The following is a 23246-nucleotide window of genomic DNA, read 5'->3' as shown; positions in this document are numbered from 1 at the left end:
ACCCCTCATTCCTGTTCGGCGTGAAGAAGTTTCCCCCAGAGACTCAAGGCCAGATGTACTAACGCTTTTGCGCCCACTTCAGGCGTATTTGTTTCGCAATGTGTGTGTAAAATCATTGCGAGGTATGTACAAACAGGCCGCAATGATGTAAAAGCACAAACTGCCTGTCGCGGGAGCTGAGAGTGGCAGATTGCGTTTGTCATGTCATGCATATGCATTCTTGGGAGGATCCAGGGAAAAGTGGGAGTTTAGCGTAAAAAGATGGGAGGGGAAGAGTAAATAGCGCCTAGTTATGTATTCCGCGGTATGTACAAAGACTGCTCCTGAAAGCGCACGTCTATTCTGCGCCTAAATACTTCCGCCTTGTAAAAGCAGGTGTTAATCCAAATTGCAGTTCAATGCGTCAATAAGAGAACCTTTCAAAGACAACAGAATCACTATTTAGAGCACCAGTTTTTTGTGGTGAAAGTATTTGTATTACCAAAAGCAACCTTAACTTTCGTTGGCCTTTCGAATGTCTTACTTTCACTTTCACGTCATTCACTTAAACTTTCCTACTTGCTAGATTTGACCAATCTTCCATAGCCTACGTGCACACGTAGTTTGAGTAGAACTACTGATCTTCATTATCTCCCTGATTGTTTACATCTTATCATGTATAATATTATTTCATGATCGCTAAACGTTTGATTCTTTTTAATGTTGTCATCAGTTTACTTCATTCAACTGGGCTTGTATAGGCGCTGCCATTCAGTTGTGGATGTTCGTAAATTGCGTTTATGGGCGGAGAAAGGCAGAGAAAGGCGCAGTTTACACTAAGGATTGAACTATTGATAAATACGACGGAAACTTGGGTCTGACAGCGTTCGCAGTCTGCGGCGTGTCCATGACGCTGATACCGCTACGTTCGCAAATGTACGTACATCTGGCCCTCAGACTCCTACCTCTAAGCCCTCCTGTGTTATGTGCGAACTTTGTCGAGAGCTTGTTGATTCCTGTGGGCCTTTTGTGAGTATTGTTTGGACTCTTCGCTGTTGGTCACCTCCTGTACCTTGTAACTCCAGTGCTTCAGTAGTGTTTTTCCCCCTGAGTGTTTACTTCTTTGCCTGCCTTCCATTGAAACCCTGCCAGTTTGTGAAATAAACCCCTTGAACCCGATTCTCTGTTGTCTGAAAGCGCGAATGAAGTGGCCACTTCTAAATGGGACCCACTGTATGTGGATTACAGTCAATACATTTTTTCAAATGTGCCTCATAAACATACAATACTGCACTACAAAAACGCAAACATCTGAATTATACTTCCCCCTTCACCCAAATACAGTATTGAAGGTGAAAAGAATTATTAAGCCTTAATGGTGCTTCCTAAAGGGGGTTTTGTCAAACCTGCTACTACTACTAATAAAAATACAGAATGAAGAAAGTCAAGGACATGCATGCCAGCTTCCGCTCATCCCAGTAAGTAAATCTGGTCTTAAATGAAAATGTAAAGGCTGTGTTATTTCTTTTTTGTGGGATGTCCAATTTATATGTAGAAGTGCACATTTGCAAAGGTGACTTAGTATGTTGTCGTAAAAGTGGCTTTCTATTTTCTACTGCCAATGTGGCTGTTGTGAAAAAATAGTGAGGATCACTGATATAGAGTGAAAGTCTTTGGCATTTTGCAACTGTACATACCATGACAGCTATAATATTGTTGGCTAGGTTGGTCAGACACTTTTGGCACATGAATACTATGTCTGTAACAAGGTGTAACGAAATGCTGATATAAATGGTGTGACCTTTGAATATTTTTCAGATATCTTGGCTGAAGCGCAAAAGCTATCACATGAAATAATTTTAGAATTACCTCAGTAGGCTAGGCTACATGATTTGTCATTTTTTAGGAAAATTGCCCCAATGTCCGTGAAAACATATGGCGTAGAACCTTTGTATATGTATAGGTTTTATATATACAGTATATATATATACACTGTATATATAAATAAATATATATAAAAATTTTTTTTTAAAAAAACATCAACCATGGCTGCTGCCGCTTGTTTGAAGCTGATATCACGTTGGTTTAAGACAGGGAGTTAGAAGTTTCTTAACTGCTTCCTTATGTTGGAATATGCAACTGTGGTAGGCTACTGAAAACGGTTTGATATTCTGTTCATTTATAGGACTATAGTAGGTAGCCGACAGAAAACACATAGGCTACTTTTGAATTGGTTTGCTGTGCGAGCATAACTAGAATGCTACACTTCAGTGTTTGCCTTAAAACAATTCCGGCATAATTGCTTTGAACGTTTCAGTCTCTCGTCCCCCATTCCTACTTTATATGTCCCGGTCAGCCAGAAAGGACGAATGAAACAAAATGCTCGTTTGCACGGTTTTGTTCAGAGCTGAAAATGCAATTGTGTTTGACAGAGGGCAGATGTAAATTGCTAGTGACAAAATATTAGCTTTCAGTGTGGCACGATGTCTTTGTAAATTAGCCTATGTTTAATTAAATAATGGTTAATTCTTCCTGCTTCTCCCTACAACCAGACAGTGTTGCAAATTGTATGTTTCCGTCACTCTGTCTCTTTCATTGCTCTGATTGGTTTTTGGCCTCTCCTATTGCGTCCGAGGCATTTTGATCGGCGTCCGTTTGGGAACGCCCTTTGGAAATGGGCTGTGAACGAACCTTCCCCAGACCCACTCTCAGTTACGACTGAGAACCCAGATAGCAATTTCCTTTGGGCCGGATCCGCATAAAAGCCTTTAGATCCGCCTGTAGCGGACATACGGTATCTGACTGTGGGCCAGATCTGCCCAATTAATTCCCCCAGTTAAAGTGCTTTGTTACACTAGTTTGGTTTCGTGATGTAGCCTATGATAAATGGCTTATGGCCAAATAGCCTATGTGACTCAGCTAATGTTATATGCTATACAATTCCCCCTCTTAGACAAGCTGGTGTAGCCTATAAAGTACACCGACAGGTAGGCTACGTGTAGTATAGGCTATCGCATGATTTCATGCAAGTGAAAAGGGCCTCGCACCTGTGAAGTTCGCGATGGCCCTGCAGCTCCTCCTAAGACAGCGGAAAAAAAGTTCAAATACGTGATAAACCCGGAAGGTCCATGTAACGCTTTGCAGTGCTTTGTTCTATTTGCTCCATCCATCTGATCCAAATAAAAAATGTGTTCAATAATCCAATTTTCAATTTTTTTTAACTGGTCAGCAAATAGATAATTGCTGCTATTTTCTAAATGTGTCATTACGCAAGATGTAGAAAAAAACAGAAACTGGATTGGAAACAAAAGTAAAATTCAGTTAATAGTATTGGATTTTTGCCTTTTTTACTGTTTTTGTTGGGCTGAACCACAAGCGTGTGTGTGGGGGGGGGGGGGGGGGGGGGCTGATACATATTGGCGCGCGGTGTTGGTGATTACATTTTATCAGCGGATGTAGAGATGGCTATCAAACACAGTTCAGCTTGCATCAAGGTCCCAAGCGATTGATAATGTCAGCTCGAGATCAGAACTTCAGATGCAGAGGGAGACATTGCTGCGTCCTGACACTTATGAGTAGGCCTATGTGTTTAGTTATTAATCTCTAAAGTAATGAGTCAAATACACAAACAACTTCAGGCAGTGCTCTCTTCCACCATCTAGCCTGGCCAAGCTAGATGGTGTTCTCCCCCCGGTGCTCGTGGTTCAGTCCAGCCACAAGCGCAAAAAAGGAAAATTAGAAAATTGACGCATCATTTCAATTTTTAACTTCTGAACAGAAAACCGTAACTGTGCTCAATTGAATCAAAATAAGCAACAATAACCCATTTACTGTGCCGTCCTAAAGAATGGATAATGGATTTTTAAGCCTATTTTTATATTTTTTCATGTGAATTCTGCGAATAGAACATAGCGCTGCAAAGCGTTACACGGACCCCGGAAAAAGTTGACAGGTATGTTTCGGTCCCGGTGAAGTGATTATTTGTGAAATTGTGCAAACGACAGCCTTTTTTAAGGCATTTCAAGGAAGGAGTGGTAGCATGCAAGCTCCCTAATTGACCCAGTACAGAAGGCATCAATAAATTGTTGGGGAGGGTCATGCGTTTTTTCTCAATCACTTTGGAGGGTCATAGAAAAATGTCTTGCTGGTGAGGGAGGGTCACGTCTTTTTTGACTAACGCTCCTCGGTGGCCCCTTAAATAAATAACGAACAGTCCCTTACCGTTTTTTTATAGGACTAAAACAGGTGTTCTTGATGGATTACAAAGAAAAGAACAGTGAAAGAGTTGTCATGATAAGAGATAAGGGGCCCTATCATGACAGTCAAAAGCACATCGTCACTCGTCAAAAGCTCATCGTCACTCGTCAAAAGCTTATTCAAATTTAGTAGGATGTCCAGTCCATATTGGGAGGGGTTTCGTTATCAAACGCTGAATGCATGGCGCAACAAGGTGTTCCTAGGTTTTTTTAATCAGTGATATGGGTGTGTTTGGGGCGTAGCATCATTTAAACCAATGAGAATGACATCTGTCATTCCCTTTAACGGCGCAAAGCGCGATGTCAGTGTAGTGCAGTAGATCTCGTTATTCTTTCTCCTGTCTTGGTGGGTCATACTTCTCAGGGGCGAGCGTGGGTCCTGTGCTTGTTGAAGGTAAGCTCATCTTTGCTGACACTCGCCTATTGTTGTGTGATAGAGCACTGTTCCTAGCTAACATATAGTTAGTTATCTGCCAGTGTGGTCAGCCTTCAGTCCTGTCTACAGCACTAATAGAGGGGTTAATCCTATAGTCATTTTAACATCTCCATCCTTCAGGGCCACGTCCTTGCCATACCGCGGCACCCCTCCTGTTGTGACAGCTGTTGCATAAATTATGCTGTGCTTTTGATACTAAATAAATAAATATACATATGTTATATTATTCCTCCCCTAGGTGGCGTAGTCAGCTACAACTTCCCCTATGATATGAATCTGCCACATTTATATATAGAGCAAGCTCTACAAGACGCCCTCAGTGCTATTGAAGAGGTAACTACTTTGAAGGCTGCAGCCCATCAATTTGGAGTCCCCCCAAAGACCTTGAGGCAGCATAGGGATCAAAAAAGAAATTTGGAGCCTGGATCAAAGTGTTTAGGCCACAAAGCAGTTTTTACGTCATCGTTCGAGCTCCAGTTAACTGAGCACATTCAATCAATAGAGAGGGCATTGTTTGGGCCTGGCAGAGAAGTTGAACCATTGTTTTAATTCAGAGCGCAAGATGGCAGGAAAAGACTGGTTCTATAATTTTCTAAGGAGACAAGGAACCCTGTCTGTCAGGACTCCACAGGTGACGAGTATATCTAGGATGGTGGGATTCAACAGACCGAAGTCTGACCTGTTCTTCCGTAATCATGAGGACGATTGCAGTACACTGTTTCTCCAGTGCCTAAGACATTATGAAGACGATGGCAGTACACTGTTTCTCCAGTGCCTAAGACATTATGAAGACTATGACAGTACACTGTTTCTCTAGTGGCTGAGACATTATGAGGATGATGGCAGTACACTGTTTCTCCAGTGGCTGAGACATTATGAGGACGATGGCAGTACACTGTTTCTCCAGTGGCTGAGACATTTTTGCACTTCTCCACTGGACCATTGAATGCACTCATCAGAGGCCTCCCACTTTGATATTGGATGACCACCAGTCTCATAACACAAAATGTGACAGTCACATTTTCCTTAAGGGGGGCTTCCCCCCACTCTACCCTACAAATGTATAATTAATAACATTAACAGATTTTAAAAATTGGCTCCGGTTATCAGCCAAACTGTCATATTGAATGTTTGGTATCATTATCAGTCAGGTAGGAAAATAGATATTGTGTTCACCTATATGCCCAAGATGTATCGAGGCTATGTTATTTGATATTGTTTCATAGGGCTTTAGTGGTGGTGTTGAAGCCTACACTGTAAAAAATAATAAGTAATGGTTACTTGAAAAAAGGGTGGAAACTCGTTGCCTTAAATAAGTTAAGTAAACAAAACTTTTCTCTTCCAAGTTATGTTTACTTGATGTCTACAAGTAATGCTTACTTAGAAGAAGTTATCCTTACTTAAGACTTTAAAGTTCTGGTTACTTACTTCCAACTAGTAAAGTTTACTTCATGCCCTCGAGTAAAGCTTACTTAAAAACAAAGTTGTATTTACTACTGTTAAATGAGTTACCCTTACTTTGAGTTGTAAAGGGTACTTTATGTTGGATAGTAAAGTTTACTTGCAGAATGTACACAAATAGTTGGCACTATTAGATTAGATAACTTTATTGTCATTTTGCAGAGTACAAGTACAAAGACAACAAAATGCAGTTTGCGTCTAACTAGAAGTGCAAAAAAAGCAGAAAAATGCAATGTGATATACAAAGACAGGTGGTGCATAGACAGGATAAGAAATATGCGGTGTAAACAGTAGTATACAGTTGGTTTACAGAAGGTGGTTTAGAGTAATATAAATTAGGTATAAATATGTGCAGTGTATTAGCAGAATAAATATGGATATTCGGTATGAACCATATAGACATATATGTACAGTATACAGCTATGTGCAGCGGGGTAACATTGTAGTGCAGAAACAGTAACATTATAAGAGTAGTAAGAATATGTGTATGTGCAGGATGAATAGTATGAAGAGCAGTAGAAAATGCCATGTATAAGTGTAATTACAGTATGTACATTTGTAAATAAATAGAACACTATGGGTGGGATAGAGTAGTGCAATTGTCCGCGGGGGTGGGTGTCCCCCGTCAAGGTTTCCATGGTCATGGTGGACACCTCAACAGGCACAGGCAAGGAGGCATCGGGCGGGGGCTTAGTTGGTTGGTTGTCACCGGGATGCAGAGCTAGAGTTCAGTAGGGTGACAGCCGCAGGGAAGAAGCTTCCTCTGAACCTGCTGGTTCGGGTGCAGAGAGACCTGTAACGCTTCCTAGAGGGGAGTGGGGTGAACAGTCTGTGGTTGAGGTGAGAACAGTCTTTGATGATGCTGCGCGCCTTACGCAAGCATCACTTGCCCTGGATGGCCTTGATGGAGGGGAGTGAGGAACCGGTGATGCGTTGGCCAGTTTTCACCACCCTCTGCAATTTTTTTCGGTCGTATTCTGGTGTAACCTCCATGTTTCAATCTGTAGTGTTTGAGCAACTGACCTCTGACTTCACATCCAAACAAGCACAACTTACATGTCCAGTTCATTGCTCTGCATTTTCAGTTTTCCAACTGCAAAAAGAAAAAGAGGGCAAAATTATTATCAATATGCATCTATTGGCCATGTTTAACTAAAACAGCTGATTAAGTTTATCACATTAAATGTTCATTTAAATTATTTCTCCAGAGACCTAATTAATACTGTTAAGCTAAAAATATGATTTGGCAACTGAATTTTCTCTATTGCTTCAGGCCTAGTACATTTATCACAATATAATTTAAAATGTCAATCATACGTTGGAATTATATGACGCCATTTTGCACCTCAATAACAGCACATTCGTTTAAATTCCACACACTGCAACCTAAGTCCTCTTGCTAAATCACAACGAAAGATTTTAGATAAAAGACCATGGCTTTCTCAGTCAGTAAGGTTATGAGTCCAATTATCAATGTTTTATCAATACAGTAGGAATATCGACGTAAACCATACACAGTTTAATCTTTACACGTTTTGAATCAACTTAGCAGCTAGCATGCTAGCAAGCGTTAGAACTAAACTTCATTAAGAGCTCATGAAGACAACTGCTATTGGCAAATGTATACAGCCTAGTTCTAGACCCCAGGCGCCACCACTTCCTCATAACTTCGATAACAAAAAATATCAAAGGGCTTGAATACCTAGAATATTTGTTTTCTGCTCTGCATGGTCTGAGGCAATGTTAACTCACATAGCTGCTATCAGTTAGCTGCAAACTGTTAGCAGCTAGCGCATATATCGGCCACTTAGCAAGTTGAACTTAACATTACCCCAGCTGTTAATGAAACCGAATGTACAGTTTTGCACAAATGCTGTTAGTTCAACCTATACTGTAAACATTTGACATATTAATACATACTGTAAACTTACCAGACAGAGCAAGTCACTGGTGAAGCTGCGTTACACTCCCATCCCAAAAGTCAGCCACACCGTAACACTGCCGACCGTTGGCTGTGGAATCCAGAACGCTCCCTCTGCTGACTGTGCGCGTGTGCACTGCGTGAGTCCAGTTTACTCAGGTCTGAGTTGTGAAGCTTACTCGTGTATCTCAAGTTTTAGACCCCATTGATGCAAGTTCGGCACATTACTAATGTTACTCTAGTAAGAACACTAGGTCAGCCTATAGTAAGTAAAGTATACTTGTGTTACTGCAGTAAGATGTAATGTTATTTTTTACAGTGTATAAGCCCAAATGTTTTCTTGTCAAGTGCTCTGTTTCTGGCATTTTTTATAATAAAGAGCACAAAAGAAATACCTGTTATGTCCTCCATAGTAGAACTTTATGTAGGCCTACAGATTTAGGAACAGATATTGCGGTCTGCCCAAAGTCGAGCAACATAAAAGTAACGAGTAACGTAAAAAGTTACTTTCTATAGAGGGTACTGTAACTAAGTAAAGTAACGTGTTACTTTTTTGAGAAGTAACGAGTAACAAGCAAACACTACTTTTTAAAAGTAACTTTCCCAACACTGCTTGTCACATCCAGTTTGTATTCAGAAACATTCCAGAAAAACAAATAGTTCCATAAAGACATGGTTGGTTAAGTTTGCTATGGGAGTTGAGTTTGCTGTGGAACTTTTCTGGACCACAAAGAATCCTCAAACCCATCTAACTCCTTTCTGATTAAGTGACAGAGATTGAGAGCTATGGTTTCGCCCACTTCAGTTCCTGATCTCATGACTGTTCTTTTGGATGATGGGCCAAAAATCCCACTGGCTCACTCCAAAATAGAGTGGAAGCTGAGGTAACCACCCTTTGTCTCTGAAATCCTAACTTATCTCAGTTTACAGTTAGGAAGTTTCTGTAATGAGGCCCCAGGTGTTGCAATGCTTTGGTCCATATAGTGTATGCATTTGTACAACAGCGTGCACTGTACACCACTTTATTCCCCTCACTTTCTTCTTCAATGCAAGTTTACTTTTTTGTTATACATTACCAGGAGAAGCAATGAAATAAGAAATAGTACAAAAAATGGTAAATTTATCAATTTAGAGCATCATGTTTTGATAAAATACTGTGAAATATGTTGACATGTTTTACTGTTCTGAAACAGATTGGGAAGATCACAGCAGACAGCTTCAGAAAGTGCTTTTTGAAGTGGGAAGCTGTTAGATTTGAGGTGGATAAGATATGCAGGAAGGAGCATTTTGTCTGTCCTGTGTGCACCCTACACATGCTTGCCATTTCTGTGGACGTTAATTGCTATGCGAACGTCAGAGGGCGGGATCAGACGTGACTAGCTCCTTATAATATCGGAGCACCTCTCAGGTAATCAGACAACAACTGCAGTGAGTTGGGAGAGAGAAAGGAAGAACACATAGGCTACTACTGGCAAATCCTCTCCAATTGTTTACAATTGGACTCTGGGCGTTTGGAAACAGCTGAGGGAGGAGGCTACTTGAAACTGCGAGTTTCGGTCGGTGTGAGCGAGCGGACTTTCAGTTGACAGTAATTAACACCCTTTTGAACAATCTAAGCTGTGCGAACGTCAGAGGGCGGGATCATCATGCCAAAAGGGGCAGAAATCGCCTTAACCTACAGCAACTTAAACGGTCCTCACCTACAGAAACCTCTTTCTCCATGGGCTTGTGGAACTGTCAATCCGCAGTCAACAAAACGGACTTCATAGCTGGCTATGCCAACCATCTTTCGTTGGAACTCCTTGCTCTCACTGAGACTTGGATCAAACCAGAGAACACAGCCACCCCGGCTGCACTCTCCACTAACCTTACACTATCCCACACCCCTCGTCCATCTGGACGAGGAGGTGGGACGGGCCTGCTGATCTCCAACAAATGGAAATTCACCCCGCTACTGCCTTCAAACAAATATGTCTCATTCGAATTCCATGCCATCACAGTGATCGCCCCAGCAAAACTCTACATGCTGGTCATCTACCGCCCTCCAGGCCAACTAGGCGACTTTTTGGATGAACTTGACACTCTGCTGTCCTCCATCCCTGAGCATGACTGTCCGCTTCTTCTTCTCGGCGATATCAACATCCACTTAGATGCCCCAGGCTCAGCGGACTTTCTGGCCCTGATCCACTCCTTCGACCTCAAACTGGTTCAAAGCCCACCGACACACAAAGCTGGCAAAGAGCTTGACTTGATCTTCACTCGGAACTGCAGCACAGACACCCTCACGGTGACGCCTCTCCATCTTTCTGACCACTTCTTCATCCGGTTCAACGTCAGCCTGACAGAACAGCCTCCGGCTCCTCAGCCGATGGTCACGTTCCGCCGCAACATCCGGAACCTGTCTCCAACGCACTTTTCCTCTGTGGTTGCCTCCGGTCTACCTCCACTCAACACCTTCTCCTCTCTGGAGGTTAATGAGGCCACAGACTCGCTCTGCTCCACACTGAGCTCGTGTCTAGACGAGCTGTGCCCTCTTACCACAAGGCCAGCTCTATCCAAACACTCTCATCCATGGCTAAATGATACCCTCCGATCGCAGCGCACCAGACTCAGAGCCGCGGAGAGGAAATGGCACAAATCCAAACTAACTGATGACCTCAAAAACTACCAGACACTCCTGGCCTCCTTCTCAGCCAGCATCACTGCTGCTAAGACGGCTTTCTACAATGACAAAATCAACAGTGCTACAGACACTCGAAAACTTTTTTCAACCTTCAAATCGCTACTCAACCCTCAGATGCCTCCTCCTCCATCCAGCCTTACTGCAGATACCCTCGCCTCATTTTTTACAAACAAAGTGGCGGCAATCAGCGGTCAATTCTCTACATGCCCACTCAACGCATCAGACTCAGATACCGCACAACCTCTAGGGACTGCTAGATCATCTTTTTCAGCATTCACGCCTCTCTCCGAGAATGAAGTATCTAGACTCCTGACATGCAGCCGTCCTACCACATGCTCGCTGGACCCTATACCTACGAGCCTACTTCAGTCCATCAGCCCGACCATCGCACCAGCTATCACACACGTGATCAATGCATCGCTAACCTCCGGCACATTTCCAACAGCGTTCAAAACGGCCCGGGTAACACCGTTACTTAAGAAAGCTTCTCTCAACCCTGCTCAAGTCGAGAACTACCGCCCTGTCTCACTCCTGCCTTTCTTATCCAAAGGCATTGAACGAGCAGTCTCCAAACAGGTCTCTGACTTCCTTTCACAGAACAACCTTCTGGATCCAAATCAGTCTGGGTTCAAAAGCGGCCACTCTACCGAAACGGCTCTGCTGTCTGTAACAGAAGCCTTAAAAGAAGCCAGGGCGACCGCTCGGTCATCAGTACTCATTCTGCTTGACTTATCGGCTGCCTTTGACACGGTTAATCACCGCATCCTTCTCTCTATACTCGCTAACATGGGAATCTCCGGTTCTGCTCTCTCCTGGTTTGAATCCTACCTCACAGGACGCTCGTTTAACGTATCATGGCTTGGTCAGCTATCTGCACCTCACCATCTCACCACAGGGGTCCCCCAGGGCTCAGTACTGGGCCCCCTTCTCTTTGCTATCTACACCACCTCCTTGGGACAGATTATCCGTTCGCATGGCTTCTCATACCACTGCTATGCAGACGACACACAGCTCTATCTGTCCTTTCCACCTGATGACCCCTTGGTTTCAGCACGGATCTCGGATTGCCTCTCAGACATAGCTACATGGATGAAGGCACACCACCTCCAGCTGAACCTCTCAAAGACTGAACTGCTGGTCCTCCCAGCTAAACCTACCATACACCACGACATCAACATCAAATTTGACTCTCTGTCTGTTTCACCTACCAGGACTGCAAGAAACTAGGAATTGTTCTCGACAACCAACTAAACTTCTCAGATCATGTTGCCTCAGTCGCCCGGTCATGCCGTTTCGCACTCTACAATATACGGAAAATCAGGACTTACTTAACTCAAGATGCCACCCAACTTCTGGTTCAGGCAATAGTCATCTCACGACTCGACTACTGCAACGCCCTCCTGACAGGTCTCCCAGCCTGCGCAGTGAAACCACTTCAGATGATCCAGAACGCGGCAGCGCGCCTGGTCTACAACCAACCCAAGAGGGCACATGTTACCCCGCTACTCATCCAGCTACATTGGCTACCTATGGCGGCCCGCATCAAATTCAAGGCTCTAACGCTTGCCTACAAAGTAATCTCCGGTTCTGCTCCCACCTACTTGAATGCCTTCATACAGACATACGCTACCTCCAGACCGCTGCGCTCCTCAGACGAACGACGTCTAGCTCTACCTCCGGTACGCTCAGGCCAATCAAAACTTTTCTCATCTGTTGTTCCTCGCTGGTGGAACACACTGCCAGTTCCTACAAGGGCAGGGACATCCCTCTCCATTTTCAAAAAACTCCTGAAGACCCAGCTCTTTAGAGAACATCTCCTCTCATAGCAACACTTACAACAAGTCTTGCTGATCCTAGCACTCACCAGCCGTCTTAAACTGACACGTAACTGTTAAAAACAGCACTCACTGATGCACTTATTCTTACTGTACTCTAATGTTTTTTTAAATTGTCCTAATATTGTTGAGAATTGCTCTAAACTTAAACTGTTTACCATGTTGTTAGTCGCTTTGGCTAAAAATGCGTCAGCCAAATGTAATGTAATGTAATGTAATGTAATGCTAGCACTGCCGCTTTAAGAATGCAGCAAGGTACTTAGAAAATGTGTGTAATTTCCAGTGTTGTTAAAGTAACCTTGCTGTGTTATATTGAACTGTGTACCTTTCTTTTATTTAGATCTGAAGAACAAGCCTTATTTGATGACATCTTCATTGCAAAAGATGATGAAGTAGAGAGATTTGTGGATTACATTCATTCTACCACCAACCCTATAAACTATGGAGTTACATTTGTTCCTCTTTTATGAGCGAGTAGTAGAACAATTTGAGCGCAGAACGATATGATACGATACAACTTTACTTGTCAGTTTGTGCTGAAATTCTTTTTGCATCCCTGGGCAGCTCATTTAAGTATAGGAGGACGGCATACAAAGGACAGAAACAATACATACATGTGAGACATATAGTAGCATCAATAGACAGGCATGTAGACATGCATGTAGGACATAAAGCATCAACAGACAAACATGAGACATAGCCACAAAAGATAGTATCAAGCATGACAGAAGACAAAGCATACAAATATTACAAAGAGGCTACATCAATACATCCAAACACTTGGAGATATTGCATCCATGGATAAATATTGTTTGAGCAAGCGCACAAATTGTATTTTGAGGAAAAAGTAAACTCGAGCACAACAAAAGCTTGTACTGTATTTTCCGGACTATAAGTTGCACTTTTTCCATAGTTTGGCTGGTCCTGCTAGTCAGGTGCGACTTATATATCAAAATATATATAATTTAACATGTTGTTAAATGTTAATTCCTGCTTGAATCTCATCTCTGCATAAACCAAGGTAACATTACCGTCTACAGCCACGAGAGGGCGCTCTAGGCTTGTAACTGGCTGGCTTGTTATGTTAATTTAGCATATTCAGCTTCCCAGGCAATTCCCATGTTCAACACAAGCAACCACTAGCATTTCGCTAATAGCTAGCATCTAGCTAACAAATTAAGAACAAAGGCAGCTCAAACGAGGGTAAGCAAATAAACATCTAGTCATCGTTAATATTCCACATCTGGCAAAAAGGAGACATCATCACAACAAACGGTGCAACCAGGAACTGAACTGATATTTTAATTTCCTTTCCACCAAGCTAACCAACAACAAGCTGGCTCAATAGTGTAGCTGAATAACTGTTATCAACAGGACAATTAGCACACACACTACTGCACAGTGCACATTTATAGGTGACACAATCAAACCATGAAACACTTTTTTCTTTTCACTAGAATCAGTAAATGTATTGAATGTAAAGTTTTTTTTATCATTTCGGGCAAAAACATGGCAGACAGAATTGCCAAAATCCTGCATGGTCATAGCTGTCCCTCAAAGTTGATCAAGTTGATCAGTTTTTGGCTGGGCTCTGTTTAGGCCTTCAGAAGACATATTTGTACTCAACATAGGCTCTTGATTTATTTTCCTTACTGAGATAAGTAGAAACACTCTTACAAAAAGCAATGAACAGAAAATAAATTCCTTCAGGGTCTGAACAGCAGACCTCGCAAGTCTGAAAAATAATTTTGTTTCTCATTTTCAGAGCACCCAAACACCTTGTGGGAATATACAAAGATTTTTTGTTCTTTTTATTTATTTATTCTTCATGATTCCTTCTTTTTAAAAACACCAATTTGACTTGTCTTATGCAAATCTTTCTTTTTTAATTTCCACCCTGAACATGGGCAAAATGGCATATTGAGATCAATATGTTTTGTATAGAGTTACCACAGATTGCTCTATACAACCACAGGTGGCACTGTGGTAACTCTATATAAAACATATTGATCTCAATGGTGCATTTTGCAATTATATATTTGTGTGTCTATTTGTCCTCACATTAACTGTGTTGCTTTGTTTCTGCTTAGGGCAATCTGCAAGTGACCTGCACTTCCAGGTGTACCTGCTGGAGGGCCTGGTGCGGTGGAATGAAAATCGAGGCAGGGCGGCAGTCGAGGGAGGAGAGAGGTCGGCGCTGCGTTACTACAGCGCCCAGCTGCAGCACAGTTTCTACCAGCTGACCCAAGAGCTTGTTGGGCTCACGCTGGTCGACACAGTAAATGTTTAATGACAGACACCTCAGGCAGGTGTTAAACGACAGACACCTCAGTCAGATTTACGACTTACCTGTGTACTCCCTGGGTTGCGTGTAAGTGTCGACCAGTTGCAGTTGAAGTGTGTGACCTTCTTTGGTGGCTTGAGGTACTCTCCCAGCTCCCGGGCACGGCGCTCTTTCTCCGCCTGGAGCTTGGAGTAGTGGCGGCTGCAGCTGTGGAGGAGGTGGCACCATTTAATTCTTATTTCTTGTCTTTCTAGATAATGGAGCCCAACTTCTGTTTTGAGCCAGCGACCTCCGAGCTGACCTTGCGGCCATCTCAGGAGGTGCGGGCTTTCACAAAAAACAACAGCCAGAACAGGGACTCTGCCACTGCCCCAGTCCTGGTAGTGGTGAAGAACCCCGAGCTGGTGCGCTCCGAGGCCAGAGGCAGGGTGACTGCAAAGAGAGGTGACCCCGCTGATCATCGGCAGGTACTGGCCGAGAGCGAGCTGCAGTTCGGCCAGTACAGGGGTCAGACGTTCCGATGGGTGCTAGAAAACGACGTGGGATGGGCAGTGAGGATCATTGTGTCCCATGAGGGAGAGAGAGCAGCGGGGGGCAGTAGTCAGCAGGATGCAGAGAAGGCAGCCCTGGTGGCAGCTCGGGCAGCACAACTACCCCTGGGTCCACCCGAGGCCGGACCATCCGATGCCGACATGATGGCGGCAGCCATGGAGGTCGACCCGTACAGGGATGCCCCACCAGCCGTGCCCCCCTTCTCTCTCTCCCAGCCACCGGAACGTCCCCTTGACAACACCTGTGGGGAGAGGCCAGCCCCTGCCGCACAGGTATGCTCAGAGATTACTTTTTGTATTGTTGTGTGTGTGTGTGTGTGTCTGTGTTACCTTCGGTTCAGTACATTAACAGTCTGACTGCTGTGTGTTTCAGCTGCTACCACGTGGCTGGAGGCTGACCCTCCCCGAGGAGCAGCACAACTGGGTGGGCCGGGCACTGTTCAGGAGGGCACCCAACGGGCAGTGTCCCCTCACAGCCGAACTTCGCCTGTGGTGGCACCCACCAGGCGCCCAGCCCCTCTACACCCAGCCACCCGCCACAGCCCACCCCTTTTTTCAGAGGCCCTTTTTCCTTTGGGTGCCTTACAAGATTTGGGCGTACCACCTCCGTCGCCTGTGGGGGCAAGCTCGCGGGAGCTGGCCTCTACAAGACGGTGCAGAGGGTCTTGGACAGGAGCGGCTGGTACTTCATGGGCACGGAGTACCTGGAATGCAGCTCCTGTCACAAGAGGGTGTCAGGCTGGTCGCAGGACATCTTAGGACAGTTGGACATTGCTCATCGTGAGCAGTTTCCAGCTGTTCTCACGTACAAGTAAGTAATGTAAACAGTAACAGTTTTTCTCCCGTAACCTCTGATTGCCTCTTTTCCCTCCCAGGCTGTCCTGCGACCGAACTGTGATCGGCCTGATGAAGGAGCGCACTCTGGGCAACAGTGCGTCTCGCCTCCGTGCCTCTCTGGTGGAGCAGCACACCAGAGAGTGGATGGCGCGGTCGATGCTGTACCTTTCCGTGCTCCGCAAGCTCCGGGCGCGGCGCCTCCGCTGGCGGCGTCGTCGCTCCCAACCATGCATCCGGTGCCCACAGTGCTCTGGCTTATCAACGTCTACGTCAGGGACGCCTTGACGAGGCTGGACAAGACGAAAGCCAGAGTCAGTTCCATCTTTGGTGATCTTTTCAAGATGGATTCCACCAAGAAGGTAGGTTTTGTTTTCCACCACAGCGTGCCGTGTACCCAGCGTAGCGTTTGTTTTGTCATACGTCTAAATGTTTTTGTGTTGCTGTGTCACACAGATCACCAACAAGCTTGCGGGCGGTGCTGCCGGGACGGCCGCCTGGGTGACCAATGTCGGGAATGAGCACGGGCAGGTGCTCATGTCAGTCCTCACCGCAGCTGAGTGGGATGGACTGGTCAACATGGCGGCCGGACTGATGAGGCGGTACCGCGTAGCCGGAAAGGCCCCTCCGAAGGTCATGTACGTGGACCGGGACTGCTGTGCCACCGAGGGACAGTCCAAAACATCGCAGCTGTTCCACGAATGGCACATCATGCAGCGTTTCGGTGACCACCGACAGCCACCAGCTCTACGGTCTCTTCATGGCAAGGATCTCCTTCGCCATTTTTGAGTGGGACGCGGCAGACGTGTCCCGCCTGAAAGAGGCAAAGCAGTCTGAGGAGGAGAGGGACGCCCGGGAGGTCAAGCTGTCCGCCAAGGAGCTCGCCCGTCACTGCCGGCGCCACACCAGGGGTGTGGTGGAGACGGAGCGGCTTCTCCAGGAGGTGCTGGACGCCTTCTGGGAGGTGACGGACAGCATGGGCGTCCCTTTAATTGACCGCGCCAGCATGGAGGACATCTCGAGCACGCAGCGCCGACACCTCGGCTGCATCCAGGACCCTGCGGGAGTGGACCTCTACACCAAGACGGTTGAGCTCACCAAGGGCGGGGTGAGGCTCCCCGTCTACCGGTGCGGACGAGGCTCCACTTCCCTCGAGTCATTCCACCTGCACCTGTGCCACTTCATCCCAGGTAAGCACGCGTGTGGTTTAAAACACAGACTCAATTATGTATTTGTGTGTGTCTATTTGTCCTCACATTAACTGTGTTGCTTTGTTTCTGCTTAGGGCAATCTGCAAGTGACCTGCACTTCCAGGTGTACCTGCTGGAGGGCCTGGTGCGGTGGAATGAAAATCGAGGCAGGGCGGCAGTCGAGGGAGGAGAGAGGTCGGCGCTGCGTTGCTACAGCGCCCAGCTGCAGCACAGCTTCGACCAGCTGACCCAAGAGCTTCTTGGGCTCACGCTGGTCGACAGCTACACACAGCCCAGGGAGTACACAGGTAAGTCCTCATGGAACTGCGCCACTGCCGCTACGTCACCCCCAGACAAGCCAGAGAGATCACCACTCTCGAGTACCTTGACTAACAGCTCTCTGTATTGTAATTTAGTGGCCTATGACTGCACGTCATCCTCCTCCTCCAGCTCCTCTCCTCGACGGTCTCCCTCCAAACCGTTGTCCCCGTGCTGGCTCTGCGGTGATGTGTGGACCCTGGAAACTGGCCATGCGTCCTTCCAGGGGTACACATTCTGCTATATGGAGGCTGGCCCAGCCGGGCCTACGGCTCAACAGTGGCTGGAGGCGCAGCAGCAGATCCAGCCGCAGAGTCAGCAGCAGCACCAGAGCCAGTCGCAGCAGATCCAGAGCCGGCCGCAGCAGATCCAGCTGCAGAGCCAGTCGAGCCGGTGGCGGGGCCCAGCACACCCACCCGGAATACTCTGTACAAGAGGAAAAGAAACGCTGAAAAGGACCTTTCAAAGTAGCAGGGGAAAGCCACCGCACAAGCCTGGTGACCCCTGCGACATCTGTGGCCAAGCACGCACAGTGGCTGGGGGCCACGCATACATCAAGGGCCAATACTTCTGCGCTGAGGAAGAGGGCCCTGGTGGACGCACGGTTCAGCAGTGGACTAGGGAAAAACTCAGTGCGGGTGACCTACAGAAGCTGCCAAGGACATCAGCCTGGAACCTAAAAAAGAGGTGTGACAGACCGGAGAAACCAGGTGTTAAGCAGAGGAAGCCACATAAACTCTGAATCTGCCAGCTCTGTGACCAGCCACAGCAGAAGGACTATGGCCACAGCCAGTATGGGGGAGAGCACTTCCGTGCTCTTTATGAAGGGAAGACTGTGGAGCTGTGGCTGGCTGAAAAAAGATCAAAAGACTAAGTCATTATTTTTTAACATTTATTTATAGCATATTTTTATTATAATTGTTATATTTTTATTATTATTGTTGTTATATTTTTATTATTATTACTATTATTATGTTTTATTGCTCTGTTATACATTTTTAATATTTTTAATAAACATTTAATTGATTACAACCTTGTCTTTGTCTATTTACATACTTTTTAACTTTACTTTTTAAACCTGGAGCCATTCATAAGGCTAAAACCATGCAAATAACTCCATAGTTTTGTTTATTTAAATGCAGACACAAGTCATAATATCAATGTTTAACTTTACTTTTTAAACTTTGAGCCATTCATAAGGCTAAAACCATGCAAATATAAATGCACCTTAACCTTAAAAAACAGGCCTCGTTGCTTTAAATGCGTGCTGGTGCCCTTAATTCGTCATATGGTAAGTAGCCATGTGCTCGGGGTGACGTCGGACAACAGCTTTTGACTGACACATTATCGGGAAAGGAGGGGGAAAGGGGGTATCGTTCCAAAAAGATTCCAATTTTTTAGTGCGAAAATCGGGAAAAATATAATGAGAGGCTCTTTCGGGCCGATTTTTTCACACACGAGGTCTGCAAATGTACTGACCTCGCCACCAGGTGGCCACCTCCGCACACCTGGCAAAGGCCCGTGCGAGCGCAGGGCCGTCCACTGAGAAGAACCGTTCCCTTCAATTCCTTCTCACGTCACTGAATTCACCATTAACTGCACTGCGTTCCAAATTATTATGCAAATTACATTTTTCTCAGATTTTCCTAAATAGTCGATGCAAATGACAATCAGTATAATTTATCAACCTTTAAGAGTATAATTCTATTTTTATTGAACAAACCTCCCAACGAAAAAAGTATGTTTTTCAAAAACAAAAAACTCAAAATGCACTGTTCCAAATTATTATTAACAATAGAGTTTCAAGACATATTAAATGAGCCCTCATGCCAATAAAAGCCATTCTTTTCCAAAGTTATCCCATGAGAGCGAGACTACATGGTTGTGGTGTATACTGGTTTTACTGGCTAAGGTATTATTATCGAGCTAGGTTGCTAGCAGCTAACAGCTATCTTTGAAGTGCATCCATCAAACTCGTAATGGCACTTGTTTTACGAGTTGATTCAGCTAATACTCTGCAGGTGTGGTATTTCAATGGTCATAAACATGTAATCCTTTCTGCAACATCTACAATGGTCTTTGGACAGTCTTTATTTGTGCATTGGATACACCTAGCGAACTTGAGCTATCTAGCGAGAACTACCATGAATTTGCCGTAGCCTAGTGTAACGGAGTAAAAAGAGTTGCTAGTTAAATCATATTAAAAGTGATGCAACTGCGCCATCTAGAGGCAGGTTGATTCAGTGTGACAGTGGGATTCGCGTTGAGTTTACCCAGACTAGAGATTACGAGATACTGGGTAAGTCACGCAATTTGGGAGGTCTGGGATAAACAATGTTTTCTTGTAATTCTAAGTGCATATGTCTCGTATTTTGACATGTAATATACTTATAATGATTTCAGTTAGCTATTTTGAGTTCAGTTGATGATTTATGTGTCTTGTAAAGTCATGTTTTAGAGACTTGCAACGAAGCATATTTTCATGTGAACTAGCGTGCTAATTGTCACTTGCTTTACATGTTATTTAGATTGTTGTCCCGAGATCGATCTATTTGCTGAACCCACAATTCCACACTGTCATACTTTGTTCCAGGTAACTATTCTTATGTTGTGTAAATGGTTTCATCGTCATGTTATTCTCTATGTGCAAGCTGCCTTAAATATTAGTTTTATATGGATAAGCAACTTGCGCTAGCTTAGCTATATTGCAGACCAGCGTGGTAGTTTGGAGATTAGCCACATGTGCTCGAGTGCTGCGTTTGCAATGATAAACATGTTTCTTGTTTTGTTGTTTCAATATAATGTAAAATGGATCAAGTAGTTTCACTCTTGTAATGCTGAAATGTACTGTATGTTGTGTAATTCAGCCTAAGGCTTATATCAGATATTCTAAAACTTAGCCACTATACGATCACACACAGTTTTATTTTGTTTCATAGATATATCATTTACATTTGCAACTAGCACAAATACATTCAGGTATTTGTAGGCTATAGTATTTACCCAGACTAGAGATTACGAGATACTGGATTGTTGTCCCGAGATCTATTTGCTGAACCCACAATTCCACACTGTCATACTTTGTTCCAGCAATAAAGAAACCTGATCCAAGTGGTTGTCCGTGGTGATGTGTAAAGGCAACAGTAGAATGGAGTGACCCGTCACATTGGTGCCGTGACTCATCGATTTGAAGTTGGATCTTCACCTCGACCCGGGACCATTCTGCTGGATGGCTTCATCACACTGTCAGGTGGACAGCGTATCGTTTTACACATTAGTGTAGGCCTCAGTTGTTTTTATTTACTTTTCTTTGCTAGCCTTTTCTGACTATATTTCATGCAGTTTGTTGTTACTGATTGACTGATACTGTGTTACTGATTGTTTGATATTGCATGATACTCCAATATGAGCTACAGGCGAGGGTATATCAGTACGCCTTTTGGTGAAAGTATTGGTAGAGGGAGGGGGATTCCAATTGTTTTGGATTTTGATAGTCCTGTTCAGGGAGGTGACGTTCATGTGGTGGGGGATAGACAGATTGCCGCAGCGGCCCCTATAGCTAGTGGGGTCAGGTTTTCTTCCCAGAATCACCACACTGAGCATGAACCAGACACGCAGGTTGTTGATACGTCCACCCCTATCACTACTCCCCTGTTACCTGACATAGTAAGTCAAATGAGTGACATAATTAGGACCGTTGGTCAGCAGCTGGCGGATAGCGTTATCGCGCGCCTCAGCCCAACACAAGCAGTGCCCACACCTAGCACAGTACACATGCTCAGCACACCCACTAACACATCTACACAGAGTCTGGACCTGTCTCAAGTTCAACTGGTGCCTCACAGGAAGGTGAAGGAGCCTCCGACCTTCAGAGGGGATAGCACAGACACAGTGAATGTTCGTGAGTGGGAAGACTTAATGAGGAGTTACGTAAAGAAAACAAATATCAAAGCAGAGCAACAGGCAGAAGAAATACTCACGCATCTCAGAGGCAAAGCAAAAGATGTTGTAAAGTTTGGGATGAGGAACAGTGGCATTAAAGCAATTGAGAACCCGGAAGCCATCTATGGTCTTCTACGTAAACATTTTGCTGCCGTCCCCTGTTCACCCCTCCCCCTAGCAGACTTTTACACTACACTGCCAAAGAGTGATGAGGGTGCATATGACTACTGGCTGAGGCTCCATCAGGCTGCAGATGTTGCCACTGTCCGGCTTAAAGAACAAGGTAAAACATTAGACTGCCCCGCTCTTGAAGTGACGCGTATGTTTATCAAGAATTGTCCATCTAGAGAGCTTGCCATGACGTTCAGGTCAAAGACAATAGATAAGTGGTCTGTTGAAGAGGTCCAAGATGTGCTAGATGAATATCACAATGAGATTCGTTCTAAGGGCACTGTGTCTGTGAATAGGAAGCTCAATGAAAATGTGCATGTGAACAAGCTTGAAATGCAGTTCGCTGGTGCGTCTTTACCTGACAGACAGGACCTTCATGCAGCCAAGTTGACTGAGTCCCCTGCTCTTGACCGTGTCATCACAATGTTAGAAAAAATTCTACTTCAGAGAAATACTCCTGCCCAGTCCATGTCAAACAGGGCGTCTACGCCTAGACTTCCCAGGATTGAGGGTCTGAATAGCATGCCATGTGCTGTATGTAGTGATGCTAAACACTCTGCCTTGACTCACTGTCGTGACAAGAAACTCTGCTTTCTGTGCCATTCACCTGACCACTCCAGACGCAGCTGCCCAGCACAAGAGAAGTCCGCTCAGTCGGGAAACTGATGGGTCTGCATCAAGAGGAGGACAGTGCAGACCCTGTTTGTGAGCCTCCCACTGACGAAACAGATGATTTTGAGTCACTATACCAGTCATTCAGTTCCAAAGTACCCTCAAACAAAACCGTTGTATTTCAAGGCCTACATAAAATACAGAAGTCTGATAGTTTGTTCTATACCACTATCTCAGCGGAGAACATTACTCTGAAAGCAATGATAGATAGTGGTTCCATGGCATGCACACTGAGCGAAGCAGCAGAAGCACGCCTCTTGCAGCATAACTCAGGCCTGAGAAAATATTCTGCTGATGGGGTCATCATTGTCGGTTGTGGCGGTCATCAAGTCACACCTAAGGCTATATATGATGTGGATGTGGTGGTGTATGATTGCAAGATGGTCATTCCAATGCTTGTGGTGCCTGGCCAGACTGATGAAGTGATATTGGGTAGCAATGCTATTAAGAAGATTCTTCATTTCATGAGAAAGACTGACAGCTATTGGCGGTTGATGTCCGAACCCAGTGGTGGCAGTGATGAGGATTGTCATCACTTCTTCTCTGTTCTTTCAAATATGGAGAAGTGGAGAGGTGAGACAGTGCCTGTCAAGGTTGGTACGCTGAAGTTGCAGCAGTGTGTGACTCTACAACCAGAGAGTGAGCATCTTGTGTGGGGCAAACTGCCTGCATCAGCGCCTATATCAGCAGGCAGCACAGTGGTTGTAGAACCA

This window comes from Alosa pseudoharengus, unplaced genomic scaffold (assembly GCF_046254945.1).
Source record: "Alosa pseudoharengus isolate Yale_2024_CS ecotype anadromous, Long Island Sound unplaced genomic scaffold, YU_APseudo_1.1 YU_APseudo_1.1_scf_2, whole genome shotgun sequence".
NCBI lineage: Eukaryota > Metazoa > Chordata > Actinopteri > Clupeiformes > Clupeidae > Alosa > Alosa pseudoharengus.
Note: the sequence above shows the minus strand (reverse complement) of the source record.